The following is a 14,567-nucleotide window of genomic DNA, read 5'->3' as shown; positions in this document are numbered from 1 at the left end:
TACTCCTGGCATTGATGCTGACTTTAATTTTAGTTTTTCCTCAGTCACAGACCAAGGTAACACACAAGGGATACACTACCACATTTTTGCTGCAGTCTCCCGCTTGTTCATTTCTATGTCTGAGGAAGGCTCTTAATTTCTGAACCTCTGCCTTTGACTGGATTCAACAATATAAATAGTAAGGGGAGCCAAGGTCTCAGTTACTAACAAAATTTGGTTGAAGTTCTGCATACATTTGTTCATACTAGTTATGCTTAAAAATGAACTAGGAAAGGTTTATATTCCACTGGGTATTTTTCCTTCGGACTCTAAAGAACACTCTCTTTCTGTGTTACAACAATATGGGTCAAATGCTAACAGAAAATAACATAATTACATCAGGTATAGAAAAGCATGATAGCTGCCCCTTCTGTTTTCTAAATGACATTGCACAGAGAAGTCAGTAAACCTAAGGGAACAATAAACATTACCTACATGCAGTGCTCCATATAATTTGGAGCATCTCTTTAACTACGAATTGAATTGGTATGCCGATCTGCTGTTTTTCAAGGCCTCGAGCTGGCGGGAGAAGGGGAACTGTATCTGACAAAGAATATTTTAATACAGATTCACTCAAATGAACAGATAAAATTTATGTTTGTTTTCGTCTTTTATTGTCACATTTTATGAGTTTGTTTAACAGCAGATTCTGCAAAATATCACTACTATCATGTTATTGTCAAATCTCATAGTTATTGTGCAAAGGCAGGTCAGGTCAGTTATGAGGCTATTGAAATTTTGCTGTTTTGCACTCTTGTACTTAGCCCCTTCAGGAACCCAGAGGCAGGGAGACAGATAGCTTACATTTCTCAGAAACCCATTGTAGTCATATACAATGCGGTTATTTTTTTTATTAAAAAAATACACATTCCACACCTGCATATTCAGCTTTTGTGCAGAAGAACCAGTTAATGCATGGAGCTCAGGCTGTGGGAAAGGTGGTGTTGACCCCAGTTTTGCCTCCACACATTATCTCTCAAATTGTCTTCTGTACAAGGTAACCATGACAGGTGGAAAGCCAAATTCTCAGTTTGCCGTTTGGGAAAGGAGTCTTAACACTAGAGGAATGCCTTTTCCAGCTTAAAAACACCTTTAAAAGCCATATTTTTTCAGGAGAGCCTTTTTCCTCAGCAAGTCCCTTTTGATGCAGCAGAGTTGCCCGAGTCATATTTTGAAGGGACATTTTCGTGCTCCTCCTCCTTGGTGTTGCAGGCTACCCGATTCCAAAAGCTCATGTCCCACCTCCCGGTTCTCTTCATTGTATGTTTCCATGCCCACATTTAGTTCCATTGGCTGATAGCAACAGTCCTTTTATCACATTTCTAGCATAAGCATGCAGAGCAAGGAGCAAGACCATGCTTTTTGTCCTACCCCAACGTCACATCTGTGTGTGCAGAAACCCAGTATATGAACTTCTGCTCACCATGGCCTCTGTGAACAGGAACATTGTGATTTCTGCTCACACAACTAACTGTGAACAACATGTGGTTATGGAGTGATTTTTTTTTAATGCTAAATAGAATATGTTAACTTTGCAAAAATAAATAAATAATAAGGTAAGTAACAAGTGGCTAAAAGGATGAGCCCATTCCTTGCGTTGTACACTTACCCCCTGCAAATGAATAATGCTTATGTTTCCCATGAGGACCACATCATGTTTCCTATGGGGAGGGGAAAGAAATAATCACCATGGGGGTGTTCTCTCCTAGGGTGTCATCCATATGGCAGGCTTAGCATATATCTGGGAAGGGTTGATTCACTCACACATGCCTGTCACTTCTTAACACTTGAGGACTCGTCATTCAGTGCACTTGGAGCTGAATGTGTGATAGCTCTTCTCTTGATAAATATTGTTTCTGATGTGAAATGAGATGGAAATGCCAATGACATGTTGGTGAGCTGTGTCCGGCTTCGTGAGTCACTCAGAAATTGAATTTCTAGAGACTCCCAGGAAGGAGGCTGAAACCTGACGAAAGACAGCTCTAGCAAAAGCTCTAATGGACATTATTTTAATGGTATCTTCAACATCTCATCAACGGGGGAAATAGAGTGAAACATTGACAGTCATTTGTCAAGCATCAGTACCAGAAAAGAGGGTGTCCGCCCAAGAGGCATATTTGGATTACATGCAGCAGCCATGTTCAGCAACTCAGAAGGGATGAGCAAACATCGGTTGGGGGGGGGGGTTTGAGATGGCAAAATTTCATGAAGGGCCAAATGTCCCCCTCAAATGGCTTCATAGGAGAGTAGAGGCTATATATGTGAATGGTCTGAATTTCAATCCCCAACATTTCCAGATAAGGCTGAGAGATATTCCTGTCAGAGAACCTGAAGAGCCACCACCAGGGGTAGGGCCTTCCAGATATTGTTGGACTCCAAATCCCATCAGCCCCAGTCAACATAGCCGATAGTCAGACATGTTGGAAGCTGAAAACCAACCAACACCACCACTGGTACAGACAGGAATGAATTAGATCAGTGTTTCTCTCTCTTTTTTTAAAAAAAGATTTTTATTAAGTTTTCAAAAGTTGTATAAAAACAAAACAAAACAAAAATAAAAACAGACAAAAATAAAAGACAAGTATAATTTCAATCCCTTTTTTTCTTATAACTTACTTCCCCGACTTCCTCATACCTCCCCTCTCTGTATTCCAATTTCTAATTTATTAATTCAGCAAATCCTTTCCCTTGTTTTTCATTTAATTTTTAGCCTTTCTTTTCATTTTACTTATCCATTACCGCTGGAAACCACGTAATTTCTAAACCAACGTCATTCTAACATTCATTAATTTTACAATGTTTCTTAAGATAATCCTTAAATTTCTTCCAATCTTCTTCCGCTGTCTCTCTCCCCTGGTCTTGGATTCTGCCAGTCCCATATAATCTATCACCTTCATCTGCCATTCTTCCAAGGTGGGTAGATCTTGTGTCTTCCAATACTTTGCGATGAATATTCTTGCTGCTGTTGCAGCGTACATAAAGAATGTTCTATCCTTCTTTGGCACCAATTGGCCGACAATACCCAAGAGAAAGGCCTCTGGTTTCTTCAGAAAGGTATATTTAAATACCTTTTTCAGTTCATTATATATCATTTCCCAGAACGCCTTAATCTTTGGACACGTCCACCAAAGGTGAAAGAAAGTACCTTCATTTTCTTTACATTTCCAACATTTATTATCAGGCAAGTGGTAAATTTTTGCAAGCTTGACTGGGGTCATGTACCACCTATAAATCACTTTCATAGATCAGTGTTTCTCAGACAGGGGACCACAATACACTAGTGGGCCTTGGGCTACTTACAGGTGTGTCTCAGTGCCACAGCCTGCCCAATGCCTTCTCGCTTGCCTGCCCTGCCCACTAGCTGTGCCATTGGCTTCCATGCTGATTAAAGGTGGTAGACAAGCACCTTGGGGGCAGAGAGGAAAATTCTCCCTCATTTGAGGGGAAAGGACCAGAGGAAGAGCTGAAGGAAATTAGAAAGATACATAAAAGGTTAATATTTATTACTGGTAATAAAATAAACAAGGAATAAGAAGGAAGGGGGTAAGAGGGGGCAACTATTATAGGAGGAAGAAGTGAATGCAAAAGGACCAGAGAGGTGGATGGGGAACTGAGAGAGGGGAATGAGGTTCAAGTAGAATGTGAGAAGAGAATGGGAGAAGGAATACCTCCTTTTGAGAGGAATTTTTTTAAAAGAAAAGGCCTTTTCTACACACAGCCTCCGGGTCAATAAATTCTGCCTAAAATGGAAAGGCTGTCATAGTAACTCCAGAGCAAATGTCTGTACTTAGCTTGAGGAAAGCAGAGCTGTGCTACACCTTGCCACAAGGAAAATGCTGTACCAAAGAATTTAGCCATTTCCAAATATAGATTAAATACCAGAAAATGAAATTAGTGATTTCCATTTGATTATGCCAAACTGCCTCCACATGACACCATTTTGTAAATACCCATGTACCAACATTTTGTTGCTGGTGTCCCTCGGCAATTTTCAGAACCACTGAGCTAGGTGGATCAATGGATTTACTTCCAAACAAAGACATTTAACATCAGAGGAAAAGTTTGTTTGTACTTCCTTGCTTTATATTCTGGAATTGGAGAATATAAAGTGATTAACAACAATACTTCGGAAGAGTGATGTATTATTAGCTTAGGTTTGCTGTTCCCAAATCAAATGCAGCTATAGGATTTTAATGAGGGCATGTTTATTGTTCTTAAAGTTTTATTCTTTTGTTATATGCATAATTTTTGCTCAACTGTACTTTTGTATGAACTATTGTCAAGCACCATGAATAAAACTTGCTCCTTCATTTCACACACATATGGATGTACACAAAGCTTGACTATTTTCTTTATAGTGTTAATTACTCTCTCTATATTTTTAGAGAACTAGAGTGTTTTTATAAGCAACCTGAACACTCACTTTAATTATCACCCATGGCCTTATATTGAACTGCACTCTAAAATAACCATTTTCTATGCAATACACACACACACACCTTTTTTGCACACCTTTGGAGACTGAAACAGCATAGCAAAAATGTCTGTAAACTGATGATTCTGCTCCAGTTTGCAAGCAGGTTTGAGAACGCAAAATCAGGTTGACCCACTGCCAAAGGTTAGCCAAACAGACTCCTCCTTCATTCCCCTCAAAACAGTTTAAAAAACCAAACCTACTAAGTTAATTGTATTAACTGGTGGAGTGACCACTTCTTCCCCTGCTGTGGCCTAGAAAATTCATCTGATGAAGGTAGAATTTGCTTTGGGAGAAAATCCCCAATGATGACAGGAAGGGATCTCTTCCCCAATCTAAAATATCACCTTCAGAGGAGGGAATTTCCTCAGGACATCAGCAGGGCTAAATTCCCCTTACATGCCTGCTCTGATCATCAAACTTTTAGCCTTGTACAGTGGTACCTCGGGTTAAGTACTTAATTCATTCTGGAGTTCCGTTCTTAACCTAAAACTGTTCTTAACCTGAAGCACCACTTTAGCTAATGGGGCCTCCTGCTGCCGCTGCGCCGCCAGAGCACGATTTCTGTTCTCATCCTGAAGCAAAGTTCTTAACCCAAGGTACTATTTCTGGGTTAGCGGAGTCTGTAACCTGAAGCATCTGTAACCTGAAGCATCTGTAACCCGAGGTACCGCTGTAAGAGGGATTGCTGAAATCACACTTTGCAAGTCTGGGCAAACAGAAAACTCTGGTTCAATGAAACAAGGGAGAAAGGATGAGGAAAGAGAGATGGGATGAAGGAGCTTTGAGTCCCTCACTTGTCACCGATCCAAATACCTAGAAACCATGGGTCCAAAGAGTTTTCTGTTTGTCCTGCATTATCCAACATGGGTGTGAGTGGTTTTGCCTTCGCCCTGCTGCTTTCCCCTAAAGTGGCAGGGCAAACAAAGGTGTGGTGAAGCTCGGAGAGGTTTGAGGAGGTTGGTGGTTTCAGCTCAGCAGTGAAGGCAATCTGCTGGTCCCACTTCTAGGAATGCAGCAACTCATTCCCCATTTTGATAACTGCAGACCTTGGAGTCAGGAAGCTAGGTAAGCACCCCCACCCTTCCCAGCACTATTGTAAGAGAACCATGCTTTTGTACGCACCTGCAGTAAAAGAAAATTGTTATTTTCAGTGGTGGAACTGTGTTGTGGAACTCCCACCTCAGAGAGGCTGGCCAAAATGGCTGGAATACTTTTCTGCCTTTGGAAGTGCTCCTGGTCCTTTCAGATTCTGTTGCTCTTTTTCTTAATTTTAATTATAACTATTATGGAGTTTTTTATCTGACTCATCCCTCACATCCCAAGCTATCCTATGGGAATATTTGGCCATAACTGAGTGTAATTTTTATTTTATTGTTATTATTTTTATCACAGGAACCATTTCATACTACTTGAACCACAACCACCTGAAACCCAGAGGACTGTTTCATTATAATTTTAAAAATCAATTTTCAGCAGAAGAATGTATACTTTAGTTTAAAATAGCCAAGGTCAAAAGAGTTAAAGATGTCTATCTTCCCTTCAAGAATCACCAGCATATTCTGCATTTTCTTCCTCCTATAGGAAAAAGAAGCCATGATGTCTAACATTAATGTTTTAGTTGAATGTTCAAGCTAAGTCCATTATTACTTTGGCTTAGCTGTTGTACTCTTAAGATGTCGGCTAATGTACTTGATTGAAATGAAGTCAGCACATAAGCCTACTTTTTGCTTTGTAGTCTTTGAGTATTCAGAAATAGACATAAAAATGCATTGGATTTTGACCATTTCCCTAAATGTCCATTATAATCATACAGCTGTGCAGAAAACCTGCCATTGATACAAAATAGTCCCACAGCACAAAGCATGTTTACAAGTAAGTGTTTTGTCATATAAATATTTGGTGCTTTCTTTTCATATATATGAAAATGCAGCAAATCAGACCAATTCCCATTGGAATAATATTTAGAGCCAGTTCACACATTGCCTGTACATGCTACTAGCCGTGGCTGCTAATTCCATGTTCCACATCTACTGTTGGAGTCAGTATGCTGCTGAATACCATTTGCTGGGAATCGCCTGTGGAGAGAATGCTCTTTTGCTCATGCCCGGCCTCTGAGCTTTCCATAAGCAGCCAGTTTGCCATTGTCAGAACAGGATACTGTACGGGAAAGGCTTTTGGTCTGATCCAGCAGGCCTCTTATGATGTTCTCGTGCCAAGAGTCCTAAGTAAACATCACACGCCCACACAATGCACCACTCTCACACAGAATCTACCATATGATTGGACAAGCGCATGCACACATTCCCACGTGAAGCTTGCACTCAGGGCCAAACACCACTCCAACACCAGCAAAGGAGATCAGGGGTGTCGTTGAAGGTGTGTGAGTGTATGTCTGTGAAGTAATAAAAGCAACAGTTTGGGGGACAGAGTGCCTCTTCTTGGAAATGTGTGGGGTTGCAGATTTACTGGATAGAACAAGTGCACATGCCGTTTCTCTCCGCTTGTGCTATTTATTTCTAAGTGAAGCAAATATGACAAAAACACTGTAATCATCCAGTGCTGATTCATCCAAAGAAAACCAAATTTCCTGCAGCTTATTGCCTCTTGGGAAAGTAAGGAGTTTGCAACACTACATGTAGATACACATATGCACACACATTTTTAATATATCTCAATTGTTTTTGTGCTGTCACATTTTTCTCTTTCTCTGACATATTTGATATTAGCACTTAAAAATATCCCTACAGTCATGAATACATTTATTCTTGGCTGGCATCTTTACAAAATGGAATAAAAACATCTTTTCCAGAATCTGAAAGGGCATGGTAGATGTTTTCTGACAACTGTTGGTAAGTTGCAACGTATTTATGTGTGTGTGAATTTCTAATTATTGTGCTTATTGCTTTTTCAGAGTACCTTGATCACTCGAATTCTCTAACTTTCTTCTCTTTCAGCTCATCTTTCTCATCTTTGCAATCTTTTTTCTGATAACACCTTTTGTTCCTCGCAGCTTCTGTCCCTTCAAGTATGCCCACGGTGGCTCCTAAACTATGCTTTGATACTACCTTTGTGTTTTGAGCTCTTGCTTGATTGTAAGGAAGATTCTCTCTTCTCTCCTTCTGCCCCCACTATATTATTCAGGCTAGCATGAAAAGTGACAACTAAAACAAAAGGCAACTTTCTAAAGTGTTTCCTTCTGACTGAAAATATTTTCCCCTCCACTGGAGAGACACAAAACACTATTACATGCTTTAGGAAATGAAATCATCTTACTCCAGATGAAAATGTTTCCCAACAGAATTTGATGCTGCTTTGCAAAAAGCACATTAACTTAGGGCTCGTCCACATGAAGACAGGCGAACTAATACCAGTGTACTGGAAGAAGCAAAGATCACCGATGTTGAAGCAATGATTCTTCAACGTCAACTTCATTGGACTGGTCATGTTGTGCGAATGCCTGATGATTGCCTTCCAAAGCAACTACTCTATTGCAAACTTAAAAATGGAAAGCGTAATGCTGGTGGTCAACAAAAGAGGTTTAAAAACTGTCTCAAGGCAAATTTTTAAAAATGTAGTATAAACACCAGCAATTGGGAAACACTTGCATGCAATTGCTCCAATTGGAGAACAGCCTTTACAAAAGGTGTCGTGGGCTTTGAAGACACTCAGACTCAGACCGAAAGGGAGAAACGTGCTAAGAGGAAGGCACGCTTGGCAAACCCCCACCATGATCAACTCCCACCCGGAAACCAATGTCCCCACTGTGATAGGATGTGTGGATCCAGAATTGGTCTCTATAGTCACTTACGGACTCATTGTTAAAACCATGTTTATGGAAGACAATCTTACTTGGCCACGAGTAATCGCAAAAGAAGAAGAAGAAGAAGAAATCATGGAACAAACAGAAGTGTGGATAAGCAGGGGTAGGGATGTAAGAAGGCATCATTTCTGTTCAACCCTGTATTTGCCACTTGCAGAGCCATTTTCCATCCCACTGCAGATCATCTTCCATCAAACACTTAAGTTTTTGGTCTCACAGTCTACTGTGGTGAAATAACATAATTTATTAAAGTTATGTTGTGATTACATAATCCCACCCCTTCACTACAACGCAAACATAATGCAAATGCAGAGGGAACGTAATCAATTAAATATTGATTGCAGACTGAACGCAACAGCAAATAATGATCATATTTGCTGGATTGATTTCCATGCTAGACATGGGATGGATAAGCAAATATCTGCAATTTCTCCTCCCATTTCCATTGGATTCTCCAGTGTCCCTGCTCAGGGTGAGATTGTGGCCTTTGAACAGCTGGAAGGGTAGCCTCAGATATAGTTAGGAAAAGGTTAGCAAGAATTTTGCCAGCCGCAGAGATGCCTCGATAGTTTTCGCAATCTGTTCTATCACCTTTTTTAAAGAGATGGATAATTTTGGCATCCCTAAATTCTGCTGGGTTTTGCATTGTTTTCATGATGGTTTCAATACACTTGCTATGTATATTTTGTTCACCACTTGGATATTTTTATGAACAAGTGGAATATACCTCCTCATGTAAACAAACAAACCAAGTTATTTCAGCTAATTATACATTTCCTGCTCTTCTACTCCAAGAGCATTATAAAAAATCACACAAATAATATATTGAAATCAATGCTGATTAAGGGGAAAAAATCAGTGCAGAACAATTTAAAGGGAATTACACATTAAAAGTCAGACTGGAGTGCCCACCATTAGCACTGGAGCCACAATCAATCATTGCAGTCCTGAGATAACTTTTTCCTTCACATATATTTCTTTCCTGATGTTTCTGCTTTGGGACTGTAGACCACAGCATGCACAAGAGACCCACTTTGCCTTTGGTCTGCTGGGTATTCTCCAATGAGAGTCAACAATGACAGCCTAATTGTTTTTATTGTAGGAAGGCTTGGGGGAAGCCCAAACCAATTTCTGCTGGACTTGGAAGGACTCCCTGTTTCAAAGTGTACAATTTGACAAAGACGTAAAGTGATGCTGCTCTATTCCCTGAATGCCCTCCAAAGGGCAGAAACGATTTGACCTTTAAATGAGTAACAGAACTGGCTTTGAGGGGGAATTAAAAGTTGGAATGACACACCAATATCAACTGTCTGAGATCTTTCTCCCAGGATCACCTGATTGGGCAAAGGAGAAGTGGAAATATTCCCCCTTTGAGAGCCATTTGGAGGAAACCTTAAACCCTTGTCCCTTTCTTAACCACAGTTCTTTGGCTAATTCACATTAGAGACTGCAACTTGAGCCCCAAGGAAGTGGAAGAAAAACATTCTCAAACACCACTGTTACCCAATGACTTTAGCAAGGAGACTCTGCTGCTGCATAAGGTGAGTGAAAACATCCTATGATAACAAAATCTCAGAATACTATAAATAAGGAATTGGATAGTTTTTAGACAGATCAAGAGATGAGTATCACTAAGCAGTTTGCCATCAAACATTTCTATTATTGGCTGCAGGGTAACATAACTAAGACATTGGAGAAATGAGTGACCTTGATCAGTTAAACCTTAAAATAGAACACAAAAGTTGTTTTACTGATGAAGTAGCTGAATCTTTTGGATAGGGTTGTATTATATTTAAAGAACTGTAGATTAGAAATATGTTCTGAAGTTTTCGGATGTATGTTTTTCAGTGATGGTGATGTGGGGCGCGCTCAAACTATTTTCAGTGGGAGGCAGATGTTTTCTAAAAATTGGAGGCTTGCGAGTAACGGTGGAGATGGCAATGCCTTTAAAAACAACAACATCTTATTTGCAAAAATATTCTTAGCCACTTCAAGGAGCCAGGAGCAGCTGAATTTGGTGGTCATTGTGGACTGCCATCTCCCCCTCCCCCACCAACAATGCCTCTGGAACAACACTATGTTATGACCGACACATTGTGGGCAAACACAGTGGCCTTTTAGCCCACCAACTTCAAATACCCCTGGCAAGAAGAAAGAAAAGTTTTGTCTGCCCTCCTGAGAAGTTTTTTAAAACTTTTGCTTGCCCCTTGAGGTTGCCGAAGGATGCCTTCTTACTTGTGAGTTGCTTGTGAGTGGGGTCAATGCTATGGTTTTATCGCAGTATGCTTTCACTAACCACAGTTAGAACAAAGCAGTCTCCAAGTCTTGGTGCAGTTGGTAACTGTGCTTAGTTCAAAAGTGAAAGCACAATCAATCAATCTGCTCCTCTTCCACACAAATTAACCTAGAGTAAAGGTAAAGGTAAAAGGACCCCTGACCATTAGGTCCAGTCGTGGCTGATTCTGGGGTTGCGGCGCTCATCTCGCTTTATTGGCCGAGGGAGCCGGCGTACAGCACATGACAGGGTCACGTGGCCAGCATGACTAAGCCGCTTCTGGTGAACCAGAGCAGCGCACGGAAACGCTGTTGACCTTCCCGCCAGAGCGGTCTCTATTTATCTACTTGCACTTTGACGTGCTTTTGAACTGCTAGGTGGGCAGGAGCAGGGACCAAGCAATGGGAGCTCACCCCGTCGCGGGGATTCGAACTGCCAACCTTCTGATCGGCAAGTCCTAGGCTCTGTGGTTTAATCCACAGCGCCACCCGTGTCCCTAACCTAGAGTAAGCTGCCTTATACTGAATCAGGCCAATGGTCCATCCAGTTCAATATTGTCTACAGTGACAGGCAGCAGCTTTCCAAGAGTCTTTTCCGGCTCTACCGGGAGAGGCTGTAGACTGGATCTGGGCATTTTGCATGCAATAGCTTACGCTTTAACACTGAACTACAGCTCTTTCCCTAAGGGAGGGAAGAGCACCGCAGCAGTTTGTTGTTACACCTGAACTGGGGCAAAAGTGAATAAATTTTCTTTAATCAATATTTCCATTCCCACTTTTACATTTTTATAATGCCTTCTCTCCCTATGAAGGTTCATAAAATCAATCATTAACCGCATAAATAAAGCAAACAGAGAGAAATGATGAGCCATTGGTCTGAACTGATACGACTTAGCCCAAGGCTACTGTTAAAACTAATACCAAACTCACATGATTATTAGACTCTTGCAAGGAAAGATTCCATAATTCATGGAAAGTAGCAGCCTCAGAGCTCTATTTGTATCCTGGCATATCTTATGTCCAGTGGAGCTTCTGAATAATTATGTGTGGATCCAGTTTTTAAATGGAGCATTTTACTACTTGTTTACCAAAGCTGGATGTTTTTGATGGGAATGGGGGGGGGCACATTTTTTTCTAAAAATGTGAGCAGCATAAGGTTGGTAAGCTTTGTGGACTTACTTAGGAGCAAATTCCTTGAGCTCAATGCTTCTGATGGAGGAGGTGTATGTGGGATCGCCATGCAGATATACCTGGGTGTATAAGCAGCTCCATTCCACTTTGCCTTTGCCGTAAGTTAATACACTGGGTCACCTTGGCCTGGGGCCAGTCAGTGGTGTCAGTTATCCTGCTGTTAATGTTAGTGTTACAGTGGAAATTACCATGGAACATTTATCAAAATTATAGTGTGAAAGCAATTTCATACTGAGCTGATTACCACCTGGACTCTACTGACTGTAATTGCTTAAGTAGTAAGTGAGGAAGGTTTAAAGGAATAAGAAAGAAAATACTTCCACCCCATTAGAGGCCCTTCTGAGAATTCTGCGACATTGGAACAAGAAAAGAACAAAGCATTTGGGCAATCTGGGTCCACATTGCGTGACAGTCTCTCTGTCTCTCCGTGTGTGTTTGTGTGTGTGTGTTTCTGGGATACGTATAATAAGAACACTAACGTAATTATTCTCAGCTGCTTGAAAGCCAGCAAATGCATATGCACACTTCTGAGCAAAATCCAGTTCAGGTTCAGTGCGCTGCTCGACACATAGATGTGTCCCAGTGGCCTATTTCCCTGCCTCTGCCAACACAACTGCAAAGGCACATAAGCAGACAGCATACGGAGACACAACAGGAAATAAAAAGTCCATACATGCCTCCCACATCCCTGCCCAGCACCTCTCAAAGCCCTGCTGAAAAGACTTTTGCCACAGCTAGTATCGGCACATGAAGATTGTACAAATCCTTAGTCCTTTTCATCTGCAATCTATACAATTAGTCATTTTCTTCTATGAACTATAGTATACAATTCTACAATTACAGAAGTTTTACTCAGTGCTGCATTCCTATTTACCCACGTCCTTTAATTTAGAGGGAAACAAAGTTGGTTTCAGCTTAGGGCTAACACTTCTTGTCCACTTCTTGTAGTTTTTACTCAACATTAAAAACTGATATTACCAAAATTTTGATCCCCACCTCCATTTTTTATGCAAAACAGTATTAACCATTCTTCCATATATCAGAGCTTTATTCTAGGGTCTGGAGAGAAATGCGTTTCTGCTGCCTCTTTTAAATGTGCATTGTTTATGCATTGGAATAACAGGAAAAATGAAGAAAAACTATACAGTGAAATCTCTCCCCATGCCTCTCATACCATATCCTCTAGCATATACTTTTAGCTGCACAGTGGAACTTCACTGTTCTGTCCTGTCCATAAGGAGAGGCTTCCCATCATGGCAGTAAATGTGTAGACTAACAGTTTGCACTCCTCTATTAATCTTGCGTTATATTTAAGTTTACTCAAACTTTTCTACTTGGCTTATATAAAATTTAGAGCATGGACCCCAAATTTGATTTGTCCTCCTGATTTGTAATCTGATTCAGTCTGGAGTGATATCCAGGTCTAATCTTACACCCGCTTCCAACCCTGATCTGGATTGCAATCCAGAAGATGTAGATTTCTGGAAATCCAACTGACTTGCTTTGCAAAACCAGCCATAACTTCCTTGCTTTTTCATAAAGAGCCATGGAATTTGATTAACCCTAAACAAATGTCTGATTGGTAGCTTCAGAGGTTTTCAGGCTAGCCATCTTTACATTTTAAAATGTTTTAAAATCAAAATGGGCATATTTGTCACTAAATACAAAATGCTCCTCTAGTGCATGCAATAGATTAGGGTGATATCCATGCTGGCCTGCTTCAAACGTAACAGTCTTGGTCTAATACACCAAGACAACACCACACCATGTACTCACACGCTTCCGCTTCACCATTCAATTTCTCTCCACATGTACTGGTTTTGGCAGTGATATCCTGGCTTGTTAAATCACAGTTTCCAAATTGAGCAGTTGTCATTTAAGGGCTCATAAGAAACAAGTATCAGTTCAGATTGTTTTATGTGTGGGGCACAGTTGTAAACTATTAGATGGCTCATTCCTCCTGCCCAACTAGGCTCTTCTATTAATTTTGATCATTATTTGCACAGGGATGACTGGATCCGGCTCTGTACATGCAGACTGGATGAGGATGCACATCTTTAAATGCATTCATATCATTCTGTACATCAAGCACTGGCACAGAAGAGGAGGCCCCAATCCACATAACAAAGTGGGTGAGCCTGCACATTTTCCTTCATGTTGTCTTATACACCTGACTTTCTAAACACATCTGTTCTCTCTCTCTCTCTCTCTCTCTCTCTCTCTCTCTCTCTCTCTCTCTCTCGGGCTTTCTGTAAGTGAAATTTGACAACCATTCCAAAATATAATCATCAATGCCACAGACTTGCAATGGGAACAATTCTCACACAAGGGGCTTTATAATCATCAGCATAGCATAGCCAATAAGAGAAATTAATCAGAAACCAGGTCCTATGGGAAGACGTCTAGGCTTCACCAACTAAATCGAGCTATTAATGACTCTGGGGGATCAAAGCCTTTGACAGCAACACACAACAGATATGTCAGTCAAACTAGAAATGATTTTATTATTATTATTTTAAACAGAGGCATAACTTGTGTTGAGCTGGACAATCCATAGGACCATTTTTTACCCCAGGATGAGTTGTTTTCCTAATTTTCAATGAAAACAACATAGTTATGGGCACACAAGCAACTATATCCTGAAAGTTTCTGTGTGATAGGGTGGGTTTCTATCATGGGAAGAACAAAACACAGAGCACAACACTGTCCTCCCCCTGGTCACTTTGGTGGGTGTGAAGAAATCCTGTGTTTTAATGGATACTGACT

At 40.7% G+C, this 14,567-nt stretch overlaps 1 protein-coding gene across 3 annotated transcripts in view; it reads right to left on the bottom strand.

The window, feature by feature from the left end:
- Positions 1 to 14,567, bottom strand: part of LOC309367739 (uncharacterized protein) — a 177,185-nt gene that overhangs the window by 123,429 nt on the left and 39,189 nt on the right. The window contains exon 4 of one of the 3 annotated variants that reach the window (XR_014167307.1): positions 1,649 to 1,700. The exons of the other annotated variants lie outside the window; for them this stretch is intronic. The gene's annotated coding sequence lies outside the window, so the exon portion shown is untranslated. The remainder of the gene's footprint in view (positions 1 to 1,648; positions 1,701 to 14,567) is intronic. 3 annotated transcript variants of the gene reach the window in all.

Source organism: Podarcis melisellensis (assembly GCF_964234715.1).
Source record: "Podarcis melisellensis genome assembly, chromosome: 4".
In the NCBI taxonomy this organism is placed as follows: Eukaryota; Metazoa; Chordata; class Lepidosauria; order Squamata; family Lacertidae; genus Podarcis; species Podarcis melisellensis.
This window is presented reverse-complemented; position numbering and strand designations above follow the sequence as displayed.